Raw genomic sequence first — 13,263 nt, forward strand, 5'->3', positions numbered from 1 at the left:
TTCTGTGCTTACATAGAAACTAAAGAAATGTGCTTCATATCTGATGGCGGTATTTTAAGTCCCTGACTTGTGATTTAATATATGGTATGAGCTCATACCAGTATATGGTATGGTATCAGAACGCATTTAATTGAAAAGGCTGAAGGAGACATCTTTTTATTGCATATCCCCCGCAAGATTCAAGGCAGACTTTGCTAAAGGTATTAGAAACAGGACATTTGTTTTTCTATGTGTGTTCAGTAAAATATCCTTCTAAGCATCGAAGTGGTCTGTGTGTCGTGACTGGTCTGCTTTTTTATGCTATCTCATTTCACGTTTCAATTCTAGTGGCACATTGGTTTTGAGTGGTTAAAGGTCTGTCTCATTTCCTTGCCAACAGAGATTATGTTCCCAGCTCTTTGTTAATTCCGTGCACTTTTAACAGTTGCTGCCGATTGTGTCCCGCTTTACTGTGCTCGGCGTTCTACGAACCCGGGAACCAGTGAGCGATGTGATCCTGCCCTCAGGAAAGCAGTGAGACAGTTCATGGAGGGCAAGAAGGCCAGGAGTTTCACATGCTAGACCTCATTTAGTGCTCATGGCAACTCAGCTTCGCAGGGGTGGGTGTTTACTTCTTCATTTTACAAATAATGAAACTGGGCCTCACGTAGCTCAGAAATTAGGCTCCAGAGCCAACAGCTGCTTGACTTCAGAGTCCACACCCTCTCTCCAGCTCACTGTCTAGCTGGTTGGAGAGCAAGACATAACAATGAACACAAGGCTGGAAAAAAATGTGAATAAACGCAAACTTAGGCACTATAGCATTAAAACACCACGTGGATTAGAGAGGAATCTCTGTGTACCCTGTGCTCACTGAAGGGTTTCTGGAGGAGCACCTGGGCTGTGTTTGGAAGCCTGGAAGGATGAGGGCAGACATCACAGGCACGAGGGCATCGAGGGCATAAGCTTCTAGAATGGACGGGAAACATGATTGCCAGGGGCAGGACTGTAGGGCTGGGGAGCAGTGGGAAGCAGGGGAAGGCGTAGGGCAGGGGCAGACGGTGAAAGACCCTGGATGCAGAATGGGGGTGTTCAGAGCCTTGTGAGAAGCTCTTCCCTGCAGCCCCCATGTGTGCGTCAGAGAAAGTTTTAAAATGTGGACAAAAAGTGCCGTTGAACTGAAAGTTGCAACATTTGGGGGCTGTATGATGTTGAATTTTCCCTCCGTAGCGAGAAAAAGTGGTGCTTTAATCATGAGGAGAATGTCACGTTTCTGTTCCCATCAGGGAATAGAGTTAAGTCAACCTCTCTGCTGAACTGAAAGTGTCTGAGAGTTCTTGGCAAAATAAACAAATTCCCTTTGCCTCTTGGTGGGCGGGGGAAATGGCAGAGGGGCAGTGGGGCAAGTAAAGGAAGACATGCATGCAGACCACCATTCCGGCAGTTTCTCTGATTTTCAGGAGATGCCTGGGCACTAGGAGGCAGAGGAAAATATGAAAGAAAGAAGATCCAGGGGGAAATCCTGATGAGCCCAGGGAAGAGCAGGGAGCATGCAGACCAGCTCTTGGGATGATGGGGAGGGGTGGGGGGAAGAACTGACCTGTGGCAGGGGCTTAGCCTCACTCCCAGAGAGTATAACTTTTTGAGTGTCATCCTTGAGCAGGGTCCATGCTAATCTTCTCTGTATTGTTCCAATTTTAGTATATGTGCGGCTGAAGCCAGCACAGTATAACTTTTTAAATGTTTGCAACAAGTCTTTCTTGGGCCAGGCGCTACGGCATAAAGTGTGAAGGCATGAAGTAAAATCTCCGCTCCCCTTTTGTTTATAGGGAGATACTGTGCAATTTTTTACACAGGTTTTAAAGTGATTGTGACTTGTGGTTTTATAATTGGGCAAAAGAAAAATCTAAGATTTAATGAGTGACTTAAGAATCCCTTCTTTAGTGATCGTGGATGCTTCTCTACTGGTACGAGTCCTGTTTCAAACGTGGGACCTACATTTAAGAAAAAGGTGCACACCAAATTCACACCTGCATTTGTTTGGTTTGAAAGGAAGTAAGGGAATTTTGTGAAATGTTTGAAAAATTGATATGAAGTTTTCAGTATGTTCATAATCATTTATGTGGCCGACAGTGCACTAGATGCTGGGGATACAAAGAGGAAGTCCCAGGAACTCATAATCTATTGAAGGCAGCAGAGAAATATATGATACATAGTAATTGGTGCTCTGATGCACAAGTGCTTATAGAACAGTGACTCACAGACTGGGTAGATGAGTTACTATGGAGTGGTTTTTGCAGTATAGATAGGAGTTCAGATGGAGAAGAGAGAAGTGAGATAAAGGAGAATGGTGAGAGGCATTGTAAACAGAGGAACGTATCAGTAACACCTCAAGCACGTGAAGGTGTGCCGTCTGCTTAGGAAACTAACAGCCTAACAAGGGTGGTGCATGATGTATGGGAACGAAGGAATAAGAAGTGGGGTTGTAAGAATCTACTAGACGCAGACAGCAACAGCCTTAAATACCTTGTTAAGAAATTTGAACTTTTTTCTCTAGGCTAGTGTTTCTCAGGTGTCCTGTTTTGTTTTGTTTTCGAGACTAGTCCAGTAATATGCCCTGGAAGAAAAGGCTTCTATAGCCATAAGCTTGGGAGATACTGTAAAGATGCATTCTTCCTCTTGGATATGCGTAAGTGTATCACTGCCCTAATGCATGTCAACGTTGTAAGAGCTCTGAGAATTCCTGAAAACGTAACACAACCAAATAGTCCAACTTTGTTTTACTCATTGCTTCCCAAACTTGCTACTGTAGGCCTCCTTTCCAGGCAATACCTGCTCAGAGTTCCTGAAATTACTCTTCCTGAGCCTAGATTGGGAAATGCCTCCCGGGGAGCCATTGAGTTTTTTAGTAGGAGGGGGATTTAGTTTGGAATGTACTGGGGGAAGGGAACCTGTGGAGGCAGGAAGGGTGATGGGCCTGGCGCTAGAACATCACAGAAGACTGAACCTGCTGCTGGCAAGTTCTTTGTTACAGAACTTACTCGGTGCTGTAACTTCCGTTTCCTCCGCTCACTCATCAGGGCACCCCAAGACCAACACATAGTAGTTTGTGATTACATCTGTGTTGGATGAATCAAGGGAAGAATGAGCCTACTATGGCTGTTTGGTTCAGAAATCCTAATGAAGATATTCTTTGGGGGCTAGAAAAGAAAAAAAGTGAATGTCTGAATCAGATGTAGCTACAGCTCTCACTTTTGATACGGACTTTTAATAAGCAGTATGACTAATCTTTTAAAAATATTATAAAGTGTAGAGGCGCCTGGGTAGCTTAGTAGGTTAAGCGTCTGACTTTGGCTCAGGTCATGCTCTCACCATCCGCGAACTCGAGCCCCGCGTCAGGCTCTGGGCTGACATCTCAGAGCCTGGAGCCTGCTTCAGATTCTGTGTCTCCCTCTCGCTCTGCCCCTCCCCCACTCATGCTCTGTCTCTCTCTGTCGTTCAAAAATGAATAAACATTAAAAAAATTATGTAGTATAGTATTTCATGTGGACATGTTTTCTGTAAATCACCGATAAATTATTTTGTCCACCTTGAAATATGTGTCTTATTCTTATGAGATAATAAAATATATAAAGGAAAGTATTATTTGATATAGTCAGAAAGATGGGAAAGCACATTAGGCATGATAAATTATGATCCTTTCGGTGTGGAGTGACAGTTATTTTCACAGGTAAAGGAAAAGTTCTCTTCATGTTTATCACAACTTTCATAGAAAAGGTGAAGCCAGGAAAAAGGACAAATCTCTATTTACAATTTACTTTGCTCCCAGATTTCTCAGTGTGAGACTTGCTCTAAAGGTGAATCTTAAGGAAAACTAGATAAATGGTTCAGCACACATTGCCACCACCATCACATTTGAAAGGGCAGAATCATAGACGCATTAGCCTAACTGAAGATCAGAGTGGCCCCACTTCAGCTTGGCCAACATCACCTAGAGGAAATGCCCAGTGAAATCAAGGCCTATGACCAGAACGAAGCTCTGTGAGCCTAAAGGGTCCCAACGCAGTGTGGTGTGGCAATATTTTAAAATCTCAACTTGAAGATTTCTTTAGTTTTTTCTTGGGTCACTTGGTTCTGGCTTCCAGTCAGTTAATTAGGCCAGTCTGGGTTCCTTGCCTTGGGGAAGGTGGAACAAGCCCAGGAAACGAAGTCATATCTTGGCTTTTGGGCTCCAAAATCTAACCCCAAGGAGGGAAAATAACTCTTGGACATTAATAGTAGATGAGCCTAGGATGCCATAAGACTGGGGGCCAGCTGCCTACCCCAGAGGGAGACGAATGTCCATAGAGCAGGAAGCATCAGGCTGTCGTGGGGGCACATTATCTGTATGGATAATCCCTGAGAAGGAGGACTGGTGCCCAATCCTCACCCAGGTCAAGCCTCAGGGACGTATGACTGTTTGGGGAAGAAGGGCCTTGGACAACATCAGGTTCCCATGGCTCGGCTGGTGGGAAGAACATTCTCTCTGAGCTAAGTGGATGGGTTTCTGAATGGCCCCAGTTTCTCACAGCCTAGCATGGTGTAGAGCAGCAAGTGAATTCCTGGGTACCAGAGAGGAGCACAGGAGCAGCGAAAGCAAAGGCCCAGATGGGAAGCTGGGCCAGACAGCAGTGAATTTGTTGGTCGATAAGCAGGACCGGGCAGCCCAGGGGCATCGAAGCAGATGCCCCTGTGGATGATGGGGAACTCAACGTCTGCTATCCTCAGCCCCGCTTCCTTGGTACTACTCTGACTCTCTAGATCCTGAAATGATCGCACTAAGTGTGCCCCTCCTTCAGCACCGTCTCAGGATAGAAATTCCACTGCGTTATAGAGAAGTAAAGTTGCATTTCTGACACACATGAGTCTGGGGATTGAGATTCAGGCCTGGTTTTTGTATAATAATGAAAAATTCCATTTGATGATGTCTGGGCAAGAACGGGCACTTCTCTGTCCTGCAAAGATCAGGATGCCCTTAAACTTAGGCAAATACAAAGAGGGGTTTGTGGAAAGGATACACAAAAGTCTCTTAGAAATCGAGGGCAGAAAAGTATAACTGGGTCTGAGGAGATTCTTGGAAAGGCGAAAATGGGGCTTTTTTCACTGTCTCTAAGGGCTCCATGAACTCTTTCATCTCTCCCTGTGTGCCTTCATTTTTGGCTTCTTCTGCCTGGGCAGTCTGTGACGGCGGGGCCCCAGGTCTCCCGCCTCTTCACTTGCCCGCCTGGGGAGGCTCCTTTGTGCCTCTCAGTTCCGCGTCCACACAGCAAGCATCTGATTGGCTCTTTTTGGTCAGGTGTCTTCTGCTCCAATCACTGTTGTTGGTGAGGAGTCACAAACCAGATTTAGAGCAGCAAGGGCAGGGCTGCCAAGTTGAACAACTTCAGGGGGGTGCTGGTCAAATATTGCTTTGTGAATGGCTCTGCCTGGATTTGTATAGTGCGCATTCCGCACAACCAGAAGCAGCAGTCCTGGCCAAGAGCCCTGCTATCCTTCTTTTCACGAATGCAGTAAAATGGCAGAACTTAACTGTTGTTTGACTTGAGTGAAAGTCTTCCTAACGTGCCATGTGGCCATATGAATGCACGGAGTAGGACGAGGAGTAGGAGGATCAGCATAGGTGAATGTTCATGTGAACAGAAAGAAGTTAGCTACCTTGTCAACTTGGGTGGTTCTCTGGTTAGTACAGTGGTTTAGAGACAGGCTTTGATGTTCAACAGAACTGTGTTCAAATCCCAGCTCTGCTTATAAAATGTGATGGTGGTCAGGTTACTTGGTTTCTCTAAATCTCAGTGTCTTCATCAGTAAAGTGGGGATGATAATTTCTTTCCTACAGGGATTCTTACAAGGATTAAATGATTTAATACATTTAAGGAACTTGGGCCAGTGTCTGGTGCCCACTAAGTGCCAGTTCTATTATCGTGATAATAAACCATATAAACTAAACAGTCATGAAATCTTGACCCATTTTTTAAATCTGCATCCAAGGGAATTGCTATGTATTTGGTAAAGGTCTATATAGTTACAATTGAAATCAAAATCACAATGTTGTACCAATGTTGACACAAATAATAATTAGCAACAATTCCAACGATATTGATGATGATGAAGAAGTAAACCTGGGTAAACTTTTGTCTCAGGCTTGTGTGGTGCAGGTACGCACATATGTATTCGATCCGATTTTAACTTTATTTACAAATCTTTGTCTTAATGGCTTTTTCCTTAGCATCTTGACCCTATTTTGACATCTAGCAAGATGAGATTTTTTTTCGAGCTGCATGTTTCATAAACAAAATATATGTTTATATCTGACTGTACCCAAGCTGCTAATTATGGGCAACTCTTTCTATAGCTCACTATTAATCACTCTTGTCTTTAGGGTGATATAGAAAACAATTTATGTTACAAAATAAAATCCTCCCTTAAAAATGTTTGCCCTAGGAGTGAGGAGGGAGGAAATCACAAACTGTTATTGTTTTCCCTTAGATGGATCTAAATATTAACATTCCCTTAGCTTTAAAGATTATTTTTATGCCGCTCCTTTATAAACAATCAAAGTACACTAACTCTTCTGTTGTCTGGGGTTCTGTCTACAGTATACCCAAACAACTAAGCTTAAAAAAAATGACAAAATCAATTCAGCAGGTTATTTGGCATTGGATGCAGAAAATAATAATGTTTGAATAGCTTAAAACATTTCTAAAAGCACAGCATATAGTAAATTGATTTTAGTGTTTATATACAGCCTAAGGATCCCTCACACAGTGGAGGGAGTTGTTTCTAGATGTCGTTGCAACTGTATTAACTACCTAAGCCCCAGAATAGGGGCTAGCGGCTGAGGCAGTAGTCGTCCATAGGAGGAGGAATTGGAGGAAGAGGAAGAAGCAGAAGCAGAAGCTGCTATGATAACAACGGCGGTAGTAGCTGTACTACTAATCGCTGTAGCCATCGTTAACGCTGTGTGCAGACGGTGTTCTAGGCACTTGCTATACAGCAACGTGCAATCTGTACAGCAAACTTGAGAGGTAGCACTGTTATTTCCTTCTTACAGAAGAGGAAACAAAGGCTGTGAGGCGCGAAGTAACCATTGGGGAACCACCATTTGAAGAATAAGAACAATGATGGACACCATGTTACACGCTTCTCGGCTATTGACAGGCATCATCCCGTTGAATTCTTCCCGTGATCCTAGGAAGTAGGCCTCTTTATTATGCCAGGTGAACACAAGAGGAAGCTGGAGTTTGGAGGCCTGACTAATCAAATGGCAGACGAGGGACTGACTCCAGGTGTCGGAAGCCACAACTGCGATCTTGCCTTTCAGCTTGGGGTTTAGAAGTGTGTCCGGTAGGTTCTGCTTGGACTGATTTGTTGAGAGAAGGGAAGTCCTTGAAGCAGAAGCGGCTGTCCTGAGGCAGCACTCAATGCCTCAGTGCTTGCCCTGCAAAGAAGGTGCTCTTCCTTTGAGGGGCCTCCACAGGAGGAGGTAGAACGGTAGGGTAAGAGGAGTGAGGCGCTTGCCTCAGGCACAAAATTTAAGGGAACATCAAAAATTCAATAAATCAGATCAATACTATTTGAACGGAATATTTTAAATATTATTATATTTATATATATATTTATATATAATACATATTAAGTATTTAAAATAACATCTTAAAAAATCCATACTTGAACATAATATCAACAGTTAAAATAATAAAAATGAAATATTATTATTTATACATATAAATACATATATTTATTTATAAATTATATATATTTATATATAATATATATTAAATATTTACAATAAAAAACATCTTAAAAAATCCATACTTGAACATAATATCAACAGTTAAAATAATAAAAATAAAATATTATTATTTATATATATAAATATATATATTTATTTATAAATTATATATATATATATATTTATATATAATATATATTAAATATTTACAATAAAAACATCTTAAAAAATCCATACTTGAACATAATATCAACAGTTAAAATAATAAAAATAAAATATTATTATTTATATATAAATATGTATATTTATTTTTAAATTATATATATATTTATATATAATATATATTAAATATTTACAATAAAAACATCTTAAAAAATCCATACTTGAACATAATATCAACAGTTAAAATAAAGGCAGGGTCGCTATGGTCCTGGGTCACCGGGTGCCAGGCCTCTGGATGGAGATCAGACAGGACTGTGAGTCCGACGGTGGGCCTCTGCTCACGGCCACCACTGCCATCTTTACTCTCACAGGTCCTTGGTGGACCCTTCATTCACATTTTGGTCCCTGTGTCGGCTCTCCGCACCAGTGCGCGCACAGGTCTCCCTCCCAGAGTCACCATGAAGGAGAGGAGCCTGTATGGAAGTGCTTCTGTAGGCATCACCCAAGTGCTATTTCTTCATCTGGTGCTATTTTTAAGCAGTGAGAATGGCATTTTCCAGTGATACGCTAAAAAAGTTAAGCGTTTTCCCTTCTACCTTTTCTCTCCAAAACACAAACAAGGGAGTTGTTGAACAAAGAGGCTGTCAGTGTCTTTCCAATTTTAGGTCTGTGTATCGGGCTACTCTTGGTTTCTCTTTTCCTATTCACTGCTTGGGGTGTCAACTTAAGAAAACACTGGACCTTCTGCTGGCACGTCAGCTGGGACACATGTGTCTTGCTGATCTCTTCCAAAAGCTCCGCAGAATTGTCCAGTCCCAGTGGCCTTGGGCTTTGAGGACTCGACCCAGCAGTCATGCTGTTGAATACGAATATAACTGCTTCCCACCCCAAAAGGCATTTTATTTATTATTTTAAAAATATTTTCTTTGGGCTCCTTTAATCCTAGGGGACATTTGCTTGATGAATAGCAAATAAGTTCCCTTAAGCAGACTGTTGTTATAAATATCCATGGCATTAATTCAAACCATTTGCATCGGAAACTTCTTCTTCTTTTTTTTTTTCTTTTCTGGAGGAAAAGGGGTGGCTGACTTAACCTCAACATTTGGGACATGATTTTCCCTAAAATAACCACAACATCCATCATTTTTTTTTCCTGCTGGTGTGTCAATTTTTTAATGAGAGGCTGGGTCCCTTCAGTACCTTCGGTCTCCATAGTAACAATTCCATGTGTTTATTCTGGCTTACTGAAACAAAATGCTGAGGAAAAGGTCAGTGACTCATTTTTGATTGGGGGTTCCTCTAATTAGAGGACGAAATTTAGAAGTTGATCAGTAACACAAAGATACTACGTGCTTAAAAGTAAGATCCATGGCAAGCATTTTAAATGACAAGTTCTAAAACTTTAGGCTGTCAGATGTTTTAAAATTCTGTCTGTTTCTTCACAGGTGCAGGTGTTTTTGAGACTATTATTGTTTCATCCATGTATAACCAACCTTGACTTCCTGCCATTCCCTCCTGGTACCAGCATCTGAGTAATGCATTAAGTAATGGATTAAAGTATCTAGAATGACTAATGCAGTTATACGAGTCTATTTGGACCTATGGTATGTGCATCTGAGATGAGCTAAAGCAATACAATAAAGTCTTTCGGGGTGGCCACTGGGTGGCCAGAAGAGACAGGAACATTGCTTAGGTCCCGATTTTTCCACCTCCTCTGTCACTTTAAGTTGTGTTTTGGATCTGTGGAAGGCAGAAAGAGGACTGCCATGTTTTATGATTGTTGCCTTGGGTTGCTATTGTTTGATTTAGTAAGTATCATGCGTCTCTTTCCTCATCTGTAAAATGGGAACAGTAGCAGAATTTGCATCATAGGGTGTTTGAGGGGATTAAAAGCAATAATGATGTAGGCATAGTGCTTAGCAAAATGCAGACTCTTAACATAACACCAAATAAGTGTTGACTGTTGTAATTACTCTTTTTAACTTTCGTTTTTAGATTAGTACTTTGGCCTTTGGATTAAATTCCTTTGCTCTCAAGGGAATTGTGCAAAACTAAGTAAGACTGAGCAGCAAATGAAATTTCCACATTAGAGGGCAAGAAATCAGTTTGAGCTTGTGAGGATATGTCAGTCTGTGGGGGAGTACTACCCCTCCATCTCTACCCGAGGGCTCCATGAAACTCAACTCATTCATTTCTGAGAGCCGTGGGGCATCTTGTTTTGAGCACAGGCTTATCTGGAAAGGCTCTCAGAACTAAGGGCAAAGCTTAGGTGGAGAACCTGCTCCTTATACCCCAGTGGTTGAACCTCAATCAGTATCTAAAATATAAAGATATGAGGAATATAGAACAGTCAAGCTCATGGAACCATAGAGTAGAACAGTGGTTCAGGGACTGGAGGTTGGGGACATAGGAAGATATTGGTCAAAGGGTATAATCTTTCAGTTATAAGATGAGTAAATTCTGAGGCTCCATTGCACACCAGGGTGACTGTAGTTAATAATACTGTATATGTACTTGAACTTTCTGAGAGAGTAGATCTTAAGAATTCTCATCACACACACATACACACACAGGTAACTATGTGAAATGATGGATGTATCTATTAATTTGATTGTGGTAATCGTTTTACAATTTATACATATGTTAAATCATCATATTGTATACCCTAAATACATATAATTTTTATTTTCCAATTTTAACTCAGTACGGTTGGAAAAATAAAATAAAGCACAAAGAGATCCTGTCTTGACTGGCAGAATGTGGAAGTCAGGTGCCTCCCTGTGACCCCTTGTCAGTGGCCTGAGTTTGTTTGACTCCATGGGACTCCATGAGACCAATGTGGACAGAAGTTGGGTGGGCTTGCAGACAAGTTATAGAGAGAAACTGATACATTTTAGGTAGAATTTTTAGACACTTGCATGAAGGGATTTTCTAGCTACTCTTAGAAATCAATCCCTCTGATGGCTCTTAGTAAAGCTGTAGATCGTAGAAGCCAGACCTTTATTAGGGAACTTCACCATTCGCTTAACAAATATCTATGTCTGTGGTGTGTCAAGCATGTGGCTAGGTCAGCTGCAAACACAAATGACATGGCTCCCCTCCCCTGGAGCTTACATTCTAAGTTGAAGAGATAGAAACAAGTGAAACAAAGAAAGAAAATAATTGCATGTATTAAATGCTATGAGGGAAAAACATATGCTAGGCAGCGTTTGTGTGAGAACCTTGACCTCTGTGTACTGCTCCAAGAGGAAGCTTGTCCTTCTGCAAGAAATAAGGTTGGAGATGATAGTCTAGTTAGTTCTTCTATGGTAAAAACTATGGGAAGATTCTTAGTCCTTAAATGTTGATACCAGCTATGTCTTTTCTCTTGGGTTGTGCAACTGGAATGAGCAAAGTGATCGCTATTGCTGTTTTTATTTTACTCGCGAATAATAATGTTGCTAGGGCTCTGAGTCTCTGTTAAATGCTATAATTACTATTTTTATCCTCATTGTCAGAAAACACAGCTTTTGCAAATCGATTTGTTCACAAACTGCTTTTTTCTTCACAAAGCATCTCGTAGGTCTGGTGTTTGCCAGAGCACATTTTTTTGGAGACAGTGTTTTAGAAAATACAGTTTGGATGGTCCTGTGATAATACATTTTTAAAGAGTAGTAAGTATATTTTTGAAGATAAATATTCCAGATAAGGTATCTATACTTGTTTGCTATCTAGGTTTTCAAATGCATGGTTAAGGTCACTATTTTTTAGCTTATGTCCTTGGTCTCAGGCATTTGCCTGTGATTTCTTGAGACTCATCCCCCCCATCCCCATCCCTACTTGTCAATATTGTTGCAGAGAAAACTAAAAATGGCCCCCTACACAAAGAAAAACAAAACGAAACAGAACAAAACAGCAGGCATTTGATGGCGAACATGTAAGGAGATTCTACAATAATGGTGAATGCAAAATAGACATAAATCAGGCTTGTGTCTAAAGTTTACAGAGAATAAAATGACGCAGGAATTCCTCCAGAGAAATAGTCTATTTGTCAGAAAATGTGGGGCTTCTCTTTTCCATTCTTAGACCATTTAGTCATTAAAAGATTTTTTAAAAATTTAAAACAATCATATAATCTCCTTTGCTGGAAATATTTAAAAATATTATAGATTTATTTATTTTTTATTTTTTTAATGTTTACTTATTTTTGAGAGAGACAGAGACAGAATGCGAGTGGATTAGGGGCAGAGAGAGAGGGAGACGCAGAAGCAGAAGCAGGCTTCAGGCTCTGAGCTGTCAGCACAGAGCCCGACATGGGGCTCGAACTCACGAGCTGTGAGATCATGACCTGAGCTGAAGTTGGACGTTCAACCGACTGAGCCACCCAGGCCACCCCTAAAAATATTATAGATTTAAAAGGAGTTCAGTAGTATATCCATTGACCTCTCATCCACCAGTAGAGAATGCAGTAGACTGAGACCAGGTTGTTGGTCTGGGGGCCAACACAGTGTCCAGCTTCTCCCGATCATCTCCATCTACATGGAATCTGGGTGCTGATCATCTGCGGCCACGTTTGAGTCATGGAACCTTGGTGGTAGGTAGAAGAAAAATGGTAATGCTCTATAAACTAGTTTTAGGTGAGAGCTTTTTTTTTAAGTAAAACTTTTCTTTTTGTCCTTTAAAAATATTGAGAATTATCAAAAAGACAGTGTTCGTATACATGCTGTATTTGGGATGACCAAATGGTTCTATTAGGGAAAACATTGTCTAGCTCTTATCTCCTCTGTGGTCCAGACAACACTGTACCTCATAGCTCACTGATTAAAGGTAAAGGATGCCCAGCTCTGGGCAAAGTTTAGTCTGTGGCAGTGCTTCAGAATAGACAGTCTTGCCTCATGAGTTTCAAATACATCCTAGAAGACTATGCATCTTTATAACTTGGGGCACCATGCAACAAGTCCAAAAGAGAATACTGTGATGGGCCCCCCCCCTTCCCATTCGCTATAATTTCCCATTGCTCATGTTACTCCTCATTTAGTTCTTTCTGTACCTTCCTCAAAGCAAACTCTCTTCCCCACATTTGTTGGCTTGCTTATTTTGGGGCACTTTCTTCAAAGTAATTCTTAAACATTAATGTGTATCAGAATTGATTGCAGAGCTTGTTAAAAATGCAAATATTGCAATCTCTAGGTGATCAATAAATGAACAGTAAAAGAGTAAATAGTTTAAAGAACAGTGATGCTTTCCATCACTCATTAATACTAATATTCATGTTTAGAAAGTACTTTATTTTTTTTTAATGTTTATTTATTTTTGAGAGACAGAGAGAGACAGAGCATGAGTAGAGGAGGGGCAGAGAGAGAAAGGGACAC

The 13,263-nt window shown here is 41.1% G+C and overlaps 1 protein-coding gene and 1 pseudogene across 7 annotated transcripts in view; one reads left to right on the forward strand and one right to left on the reverse strand.

Moving 5' to 3' along the window:
- The window catches only part of LOC147584782 (uncharacterized), a 475,011-nt gene that overhangs the window by 345,869 nt on the left and 115,879 nt on the right, over nt 1-13,263 (forward strand). The gene's annotated exons all lie outside the window — the stretch shown is intronic.
- Nucleotides 1,606-1,704, reverse strand: LOC112861792 (U6 spliceosomal RNA; annotated as a pseudogene).

Source organism: Puma concolor, chromosome A1 (assembly GCF_028749965.1).
Source record: "Puma concolor isolate L17-30 chromosome A1, mPumCon1.1.hap2, whole genome shotgun sequence".
Classification (NCBI taxonomy): Eukaryota; Metazoa; Chordata; class Mammalia; order Carnivora; family Felidae; genus Puma; species Puma concolor.